Source organism: Coturnix japonica, chromosome 11 (assembly GCF_001577835.2).
Source record: "Coturnix japonica isolate 7356 chromosome 11, Coturnix japonica 2.1, whole genome shotgun sequence".
NCBI classification, from domain to species: Eukaryota; Metazoa; Chordata; class Aves; order Galliformes; family Phasianidae; genus Coturnix; species Coturnix japonica.
The window spans coordinates 3,445,009-3,455,008 of NC_029526.1; the positions used below are offsets into that span (position 1 = coordinate 3,445,009).

General features: G+C 42.0%; 1 long non-coding RNA gene across 2 annotated transcripts in view; it reads left to right on the forward strand.

Annotated features, from left to right (window-relative positions):
- The window catches only part of LOC107319205, a 98,283-nt gene that overhangs the window by 59,793 nt on the left and 28,490 nt on the right, over positions 1 to 10,000 (forward strand). For both annotated transcript variants that reach the window (XR_004308670.1, XR_004308669.1), the window contains 2 exons: positions 4,280 to 4,427; positions 8,243 to 8,294. This is a non-coding gene — a long non-coding RNA (uncharacterized LOC107319205). The remainder of the gene's footprint in view (positions 1 to 4,279; positions 4,428 to 8,242; positions 8,295 to 10,000) is intronic.

The following is a 10,000-nucleotide window of genomic DNA, read 5'->3' on the forward strand; positions in this document are numbered from 1 at the left end:
AAAGGGAACGACGTCCTGTTCTCTTTGACTGAAGCAAGCTGTCATGGTAAGAGAAATGAGGTTCAGAAGGAAAAAAATATTTCAAAATATTCTCAGACACATTCAGGCAACGTGTAAATAGAATAATAAATCTGGCAAGAAAGACCTGTTTATTTTTTACATGAAGGGACTAAAAAAGTTTTTGTTTTTTCTTTTCCTTTTAAAGCAAGACTTTCTTTTCCTTCCACCTGAAGGCTGCATGGTATTCCTCAGAGCAGCTGTCCGCAGCAAGAAATTCATCATTCACTCTCTGATCAGCACATACAGCTAGTGACATGAAACTCTGCTTAATTCTCTTGTGTCTTCATGAAATAATTTCTTCCCCAACCAAAGCGCTCTGCTGCTTACGGTAATCTCAATTTAAGTCAAACACTTACTCTCAGAGCTCAAAAGTAAGTGTCCGCATTTGAATGGGGTTTGCAAAGCAGAAGCGGCTGCTAGAGAAAATGAAACAAGTCTTGTCTCTCTTCCTTGAAAGCTGGGAAAGGCTTTAGGTTTTTTTATTGAGGCGACAGGTTACATGTAAATGAAGTCTGAGATCTTTTGCTTTGGCCATTTAAGATGAATTGCTTAGAAGAGAACAAAGCTGATAGTGCAAAGCTTGAATTCAGCCCAAGCTGCACATTAAAATGGCTGTTCAAAAGTACAACTGTGGGGTGTCTGTGCAGGATGACAGGGCATGTTGCTGCTCACTTACTTGAGGAGGCCTTGAAACCATTGAATTTTCAGTTAATGTTAATAGCAGTATGGAAAAGAGGCCTTGAAAGTGTTCTACTTAGAAGCAAATTTATTTGGTTTATGCTTTGTGTAAGACATCTGGGAGGATCTCAGCAAAGCTGGTAATGGTTCCATCTTGCCTCAGATTACCATGAACAACCCAATGACTTGAAAAAGATCCCCTCATTTACGTTGGAATTGGATACTGTGATTTTTAATCAGCCATCTAAACAAAGTCCCTGTTAGTACTGTTGGGTTGGCTACATTTCTGGGTTTGTTCTGGAGTTACCAAAATGGCATTCAAATTGGGAGGGATGTGTCTTCAAAAGCAGCATTGCTCCACTACAGCATGCAAAGCCGTGGCCAGTGCTGAGCCGGGAGCCAGGGGCTGCTCTTGAGAGAAACATCTCCTGCACTTCTCCCCCCATAGCTTGCGAGGCCTTGAAAGGGTCAAGTGAGCAGTTGGTAATTTAGAAATACACTGAACAACTTTTTCAGGTCATAGCTGGACTGGGGTAAGTTCCCCTCTTCTTCCACGTTAGGCTGCATATGCAGCCCACTGCATTAAACCATACATGCCACAAGGGGCATGCTGCATGAGGTCATGTTGCATTTGATCTGCTGGAAGTGTTCTGAATTCTGTGTAATTCATTTTCTTCTTCTTCTTCACTTTCACACCGGTACCCAGGTATGCTGCAAGGCTGTTGCTGTACCTAAGCAGAATAATTTTGCCTAGGCACAGATTTTTCTGCTAGAAATAGTGCTTTTTAAAGAATACTGGCATATGCATTAAATGAGAAACACACATGGAATTGAGGTGCTCAGTTTTCCTACAGGAGGAAGAGAATAAGTCTTGATTTTCCTTTGGGGCAAAGCTGTGATGGATTTGCTGCAGTACTGTGGTCTTCCAGATATTGTTCAAACCCCATATGATGCTCAGGGCTGTGAGTGTTTGTACTAAGAAAAGGAGAATCTGAACTCGAGCTTAGATTGGCAGCATAGGATGCATTACTTTCAGAACAACCTGTGTGCTACTCTTCAAACTGTCTTTGTTCAATCCGTGGTATGATTGAGCCTCACATAAATTGTGAAGATGTTCAGACTCTTTTTGCCTTCCAAATTTTGAAGATGAGGTTACTGAAATGCAGAGCTTGCACCCAGAGCTGGCTGATGGCAGAGCGATGGGTTGTCTTTGTGGAGCACACACAGCTTGTTCCCCTGTTGTCAGTGTGCTTCAGACCCAATGTGGTCCCAGCAATGAGTGTCCCACTTGGTTTCCACATCCTCCTGTCTTCAGCGTCTGTGCTGGGATGGACAGCTGGGCTTGCAGTTATTTCTGGCTGATGACCGAAGGTGGAAGCCTTTCTGTATTGGGAAAGATAAGCTGATCAACTCATTTCATGTAAGCTTAGGTGCTTTCAAAGCCTCCTGATTGTCCTATACATAAAGCTCCCTCATTTTTGGGTTCATTGAGACACGTAGTAAAATCAGTCTTTAGTCAGGCGAAACAATAGACATATTTTTGTGAATATTTCAGGGCCATAAATTAAAAGTTGTTTTTTAAAGGAGAAATTTAAAGGCTATTTCTTGTTGCTGCTGCCCCTCTAGGACTGCGCTGAGCTCCTGCCACCTACAAGTGCTCTCGCCAGGCAGGCTGTGCAAATATTATTATTACTTAAATAGAGTCTGAATCATTACCTTGTGTTTTCACTTTGTAGTGAAGTGATTTAAATATAGTTTTCTTATGCTGGGATCCTTTGACAAATGCATAAATAGTTAGCGCATTGTTAGCAACAGTGAAAAGGAAATGGATGCCTGGCAGGAGGAAGGGCAAATAATTTTCTCATGCTTGCTGTGCTGTTTCTGTAGTGTAAATCAACTCTGTTCCTCTGAAAGTAAAAACTTATTCCAAGATGTCAACAAAAGTAAAGCAATTAGGAAAGGAAATGTAATTCCTCCCCACCGTTCCTCCCTCACACACATCAGTAAATGAAAGCTATTTCAAGGTACAACCTGAGGTGGACTAATTGGGGCAGATGACTCATTTGGGACCTGATCCTGGAAATGCTTGCTCACATGAGTTGGCCCTTTGATTGTTGGCCTGGGTCAGTTCTGAGAGCACGTGCAGATGCTCCAAGACCAGGGAGAAGGCTCAGTCTCATGAGGTCCTGAGCGGCCCACTTGAGATGCTGAGCCATGCTTAGAGTTTACTGTTGTACTGCTCAAAGCCATTCTGGTCAGCATCGGCCAGGACGAGCCCTGAATTCTTAAGTTTAAATAGAATATTATGCGGCTACATTAGATCAATTAATCTTACAACTCAAAAAACAAAACACGCCACAAAACTTACCCACATTTGCTTGTGCTTCTGCTTCATGTCTGTCATGAAATTAACTTCTGTAAGATGCTTTTTCCACAATTTAGTTCTCAAACCCTTTGGTGCAAAGGAAGCTGTAAAGCTCAAAGGCGTATATTTTCTTAGAGCTGGCAATTAATATGCCACTAGTCTTTGCATAAATAAGTTGTCTATTTTAAAGCAACTCAAATGGGCTATTTCATTTTATATGACTGTTAATTAAGATGTTGATTAGCCCTGCAATTGAAGCATCGAAACCCCTTCTAAAAGAAATGGCCACTGTTTCAATTTTATTTTAATTAGTTGGACTTTGAGGTTATTTACTACAGCGTCGGCCATCAAAGAAAAGCTATTTAATTTGATGTTCAGTCCAAGCAGGTAGCGCACAGAGCCCCACATTCGCCTGTAACCACTGCCATTAACAGCAGTATGATTTAAGGTCACTTAAGAGTCATCAACCTCACAGATGGTAAAATGCAAAGTATCTAAAAGGGAAAATAACAATTGTTGTCTTGTCAAATAAAATCCGAACATTGTATTTTCTGTGAACACCCACTGGCTTCCAGCAATTTTATACTGAGTGTGTTTCCCTTTGGGCGGAGAGACTCAGGTCTTCCCTTTCATGCATCCTTCCATTGAGACATGCTAACCCCCTCGGGAGGTGAAACCCACCCAGATATTTGTGATTTTAAAACTTCATTTGCGTCACTTGCAACAGAGATGGATCATTATTCTGGGACAAAATCACATCCTGCACAGTGAAAATAACGGGCAACATTTGACCTGAAAAGGGAAAGAGAAAAAAAAAACAAAAAAAACACAGGCAACTTTAAAGTGTTAAAAGAAACAGATAATGTTAAAGCGCTGCTTCAGGAAACAAATTCTCACTGTAATGCAGTGTAATTACGATCTTTTCTAAGCTAAGTATAGTACCCCAGAGATTACTATAAGTAACTTATAATAGAATTTTTATTAGTGGTAGTAATTTTTTATGATAATTAGTGTAATCTGCAGCCAATAAAATCAGAAGATATATAGTTATCTCTTTTACTCCAGAAAAGTATTCTTCAGACAGCTGAAACGTTAAGAAAAGAAAAATGTGTTATTTTATGGAGGCCATACGCTTTTATGTTCTGATTGTTTGGTATTCCTTTTTTTTATTATTAGCTCTTTCCACTCTTCATTTAATGGTGAAAAATGTAACACGTACTCAAGAGCCACTATGAAGCAGCCAGTCTGGGGGAAGCAGCTGATGTGTAATTCCGTAGCAGCCTTTGTGCCATTCTATCTCAAACCTCATCCTTGGTGGAAGCTGGTAAGTTTTACAGTTTCTTCTAAATGCTGGGCTCCTCCTGCATCAGCCTTGTTCATGCTCACTATAAACTGCCTTTGCTCCTTGTTTGTGGCACGTAATCAATGAGACTTGGCTGTGTAGACCTAGAAAAAAATGTCTTGCAGCACAACCTTTCTCAAAAGCTCTTAAAAGAGGAACATGGGCAAAAATATTCCTTTCTATGGGTTAGCTGTCCCACATTGCAGGACTGGCTGGCTCTGACCCTGTTTGGAGAGGTATCTTGATCAAATGGATCAGTAGCGGGCCTGTTGGTTTTCTGGAAGCATGAAGGAAGAGAGTAATTCCTAATCAACCTATGAAAACAGTGATTGCAATTCTGCTGTAAGCATTCAGGATCATATCTTACGTCTGTAGTTTGCTTCTCTACGTCTCTTACTGGCACACAAAAGCAGAAGTTTTGCCAGAGTAAAGCAAGTCAGGGGTCTTAGGCTCATCAAAGCACTTTTCCAAAATAGCAATTGAATCTACAGCTGGACAAATCAGCATAACCATTTCATCTGGAGTGAAGAAGAGTGTATAGAATTCTTCCCATTGTAGCTAGAGAGTTTGAACTTCACTTCCTGAAGGGGAAAAGGGAAGAGAGTACTCTGGGAGAATACTGAATCTGTACTGATTTGAGATGCAAGGACTATTGTTCCATATGTTATCTATGGCCTGATAGACTGCTATTTTCTCAGTTAGTGGCACAAAAACCCCTAAATGACCTTCTTAATCTGTGTTATTGTAATTCACTGGCAGCTGTTACAGGATGAAAATTTAAAAAATAAGACACATAGCTTGAGAGGGACCAAAGAAAGTTTTCACCATCTTTCCCTGCCATTTACCTCGTGCTCAAAAGTTATGACAGGGAGTAAGGAGGCTGGCAAAACCAGGTTTGCATTTCTACTTGGTGAGCAGTATTACATCTGCTTTGAAGGAAAAATTGCTCAGATTTGCTACTGAGCAACAAATAACACTGTAATCTCCTAGGCTGCTTAGATGCGATGGACCTCTTGTGTTGGCTGTGCAGATTTTGAAGCTGAGATCACGCTCACCTAGAATTCCTTGGGCATGGACTTCACTCAGGGCTATGAAGAGTGCCAGCTGGTTTCCACCCATGGAATGGTGTAAGTTCTGATCTTCTCCTGCAGCAGTAACTTTCAAAAGTCCATAGGACTTTTGCATTCTCTGAGGCATCTCCTTAGAGGTGCTAAAATGAGATCAGCTCTCCCAGCAAATGTACAGATACTCATGATCCAGTCCTTCCTTCTGTGTCCTGATGAGCAGTGAGTTTATAACGTTGACAGTTGACGTTTTGTCACTTGGCATCTGCTGATGTGTGTGAGATAGAGCTAGCTCCTTACAAGTCTGCCCTGCATTCTGCAAACACAGGCAGGCAACACTGTATGCAGTTACAGTGGTGTGTATTATCAAGGTTGTCCTGGTGTTCGTAACTAATGCAGACATGAAGCATGTGGAGATGACTGCTTGTGAACACAGGTTTGTTCATTAAAAGACTTCAGGAAGGCATTGGGTTGTTTCCTAAGAGAGATATTGTAACAGTGATTTCCTGTCTACTTTATCCATGGCTTTTGTGTGGCAAAGTGATTAACTAGGCAGCTATTAAGGAAGAGTTGTTTCCTTCGTGCCCAAGAAATCCTCACTTAGTGATGAAAATGGCAAGTTTTGCCTTGTTTCCCTATTGCTTTTTAGAAAAGGTAGCACTGTGCTGACTTTGAATCTTCCAGGTTCTGTTCAGCCTGCAAGCAGATGGGCTGTGAAAACAGCATCCTGTCAGTGGAGCTTCTACCAGTGGACAAAAGTGCTGCTTCTGCAGGATGCCTGTGTGCCACTACTTAGAGACTGTTGGCTGTGAGGTTTCTCTGACACTCTTGTGAACCCTCCCAGGGACAGATGGGTTTGCTCTTGAATGGCTCCATTCTTTTCTCTTTGTGAATAGAAGGGGCACTTGTTAATTTGCCCTGACTGCAGTCATGCACCACAGGCATCTGCTTTGTCACCCCTCCTGCTGACCATGGCCTCAAGGCCAGAAGGGCTCATACTCAAACGTGTGTACTTACTGTATCTGTCCATAAGGTCTTTTGGGAGGAGAGGGATCACAGCTGAGCACAGACCGTGCACTTCCCCTTGTCTTGCTTCAACCTGGGAGTTAAACAGGAGGCTTCCAGTGAACTTGCTTGGTAGAAGCAACTGATGGAAGTCAGAGAAATAGATCTCTTGTTCTCTCTTCATTCAGGAATCTTAGCAAAAGCCATGTAAACAACAATGAGTTTTGCAAGACTTTGAATTTGCACATGAGCTATTATAACATTATTCATGGGTTTTTAAGTTGGATTACTGAGATGCAGTGTACCTAAGGCAATGTCTGAAGAATGTCTGGAAACTTTCCATGAGAGCACAAACCCATTTCTTGTTCTCTTAGTCTCTTCAGACCATGCTTTGTTTGTAGACTGCTCTCAGAGTTCTCAGATTGCGCACCAACTGCCCGTGCATTTCCAGACATAAGTAAAAGCAAAGTTTTGAGCCATCAGCCTCAGTAATACATCCATCTTCTTCTGTTCTCCATCACTTCTTCACAGATCTGGTCAGCTGCTATTCTTTGGTGCACAGCATATTTAATTAAAGAAGAATGTTCTTCTGCAGCCCTCAGACCCATTTTTGTCTGTGCCCAGTGTGTTCCTTCCTCTTGTGTGCTGACTTTTGCATGATGTAGCAGAGCTGTTTTCCAGGACGATTGCCTATGAGCTGATAGGACTGAAGGATATTAGGCAAATGGGGTTATGTTATTTTCAGCCTTAGAGTCTGTGAATACCTTATTAGTGAACACTGGGTTCTGTGGTAATTTGTCTGGAGGTTAGAGCAGGTGCGTAGCTCACTCCCAGATAAATAAGGCTTAAATTATCCTTTCTACCACAAAGAGATGAATCTCTGTAATTTAGGTAACTGAATTTGTATAGTTGGTGTGCAGAGAAAATGCCTTTTTCAGAACTACTGTAATCTGATAGTGCAATTTGTGTTGTGAATGTTGGTCACTGTATTACATTATATATGTGAATACATGCAGCCTTTTGAACTGTGCCCACGAGATGCCCATAGGAAAAATTCTCAACCTTCAGATGTGTGTGGAAATGTTGTTTCCTACACCGAGTATGAGACTTCGGGAGTCGTTTTCTTGGCTCTACCAGGAATTTGGTATATAACACAATACAGCATCTGGTAAAAGTTTAACTGAAAATTCACTTCTTTCTAAATTCAAATAATTTCTCTCTGGTTAAAATGTGTATCCTAAGCCGTATGCTTTTCTGGCACCAGGTAGGTAACAAATCACATTGCTTGCCTCTCGAGATGAATTTTAGAGTAACTCACTGTGCTGGGTACAACATCACCTGGAAACCACAACACAAGTGAAAAATAGTGGTTGGTTAGCAGTGGAGGGAGAGAGGGAGGTCCTTCAAAGAACAAAATACACTGTAAAGACATAAGATAGCGACATCATCATCAAAAATGTGAATTCCATATCCCCAGTGGAAATCCCTTGGTAAGCAGAGCCAGTGGAGGAGACAAAATTAGCAGTCAGAAGCAAAGAGTCTGTGGTCCCAATAGAGAAACCGAGGTCACATCTAACACCTGTTGAAATCCACACTTGCGAATCCAGTGGTCGTTAGGTTGGGTTCTTAATCACCAGAAAAATGGTTTACTTCAATGTATCATCTCAAGGGGAAGGGACAGAAGAAATCTGAGGTAGAAACAGAGACAAATGACTCTCTCTGCTTCAGGTAATGCCGAATACAGGAGGAGCTCCCTCAGCTCTGCGCTGGAGCACAGCAGGTAATATCAGTTGCTTTAGCCTCGTGCAGACACCTGAAAGGCATTGCAGTTTTGGTGGTTGTAATTTCAGTGCTGAATGGACCAATTTAAAATGCTGTAAATCCACTGAGTGAAGCATTAAATTTGATACAACGCAATTTTATTTGAATTTTAGAAAATTAAAAGCAAGGACTGTGCAGCTGTTTGCTGAAAATAAAAGCAGCGTGACGTGCTTTCTCCCCCATCATCGTCAGGAATGCTTTTATTTTCCAGTGACAGGAATACTCCACAAACACATTTCTGCAAAATGAAATGTTTCCAGGTTGGGGTTTTCCCCTTCACTCTCTGCTGCTCCCATTCTGTGCCCTTGGAGCAGGCGAAAGACAGAAAGTGGATTTTCATGTTAATACTTCTTGCTTTTGTTCAGCATCTTTTCGTGCTTCCTTCCACACCACCAGAAATGCTCCTGTAAATGTAATATTTTTGTCTGTACCCAGCAGAAACGTCACTGAGATCTAAAAATAAGGGTTCTGTTACAGTTTGCGATGTTAGAGGCTTGGCTAATGTGGTGAATGGGACGCAGAACGTGCTGATGGTTTCAACACAATGGAGGAGTTATCAATAGAATAATGGAGAGCAAACAAGGAGTCTTGCACGTGCTCTTTTTTTCTGGGTGCTTTCCAGGTATCACAGAGTGTAGCACCGCGTTTCTGTCTCATGGGAGGAAAGCCCTGCTACGGCCAGCAGCCAAACTCCCTACAAAAAGAGCAAGGCAGGCTGCTCCCATAACAGGGTGTGAAAAACTGACCTTCTAGAATAGCAGTTTTAAGTAGCTGGCAGGTTTTGTTCAGCTGCAGGAAGGAAAGTGCAGTTGTGCTGCCCGGTTGTGTTGGGGTGAGCAAGTTGTGCTCTTCACCAAAGGAATGCGTGGAGTGTGTTGAAAGGAAAGATAGGGAAACGCGGCCAGGAATGTGATAGAGTGGATATAAAATAAGTGAAGACAAGTGTCCTCATGCTGGCTGCAGTGGTGACGTGCATTATCTCAACGTGTTATCAGGAGATGGATGTTTGCGTTCCCATGGGTCGGTGCAAGTTGTCACAGTTTCAACTTCCAGCTTTTTCTTATGGAAATAACGTCACAGGGCGAAGAGTGCACAAAAAGCCCTCGGTTTGCTTGCACCTCTGCGCATGGTGGCACAATTGTGAAGGTCCTCTGGAGGACTTAGCGTTGCAGTGTTAAAAGTATGTCAGTTGGTTTTCAATGGTCCTTTACTTCTATTTATAGCAAGCAAGTTGATTAAGATATTTTATTCCTCACCTTTTCCAACTTGTTATGTTTCTCTGCTAGTGAGAGAGCGTCAGATATTTTTGGGGGGAGGGAGAGATGGATTCCTGTTATGAGAAACTTCACTTGAGCCGTGCTGTGAGCATTTTCTCTCCATTACTCTCTTGGAGTGGCCAGTAGGAGCCCCAGGCCTGACACCTTCCATCTCTGCGCAGCCATTTGAAGCTAATGAATTTTGCAGGAGCAGTTAGCGGGTTTTGTTATCGTCCTGGTGTGAAACAAAAACGAACAGAACCTGAGAAGTTTTTTGCAAAATGCAGTTAAGCAGTTGTCATTGTTTCTGATCTGCTGATCAATTGCTAGCAGTAATTAAAGGGTCCCTATAGATCTGCTCCACAGATCCATAACAGACAGAAAAGGAACGTGTGGCATGAAATCCCAA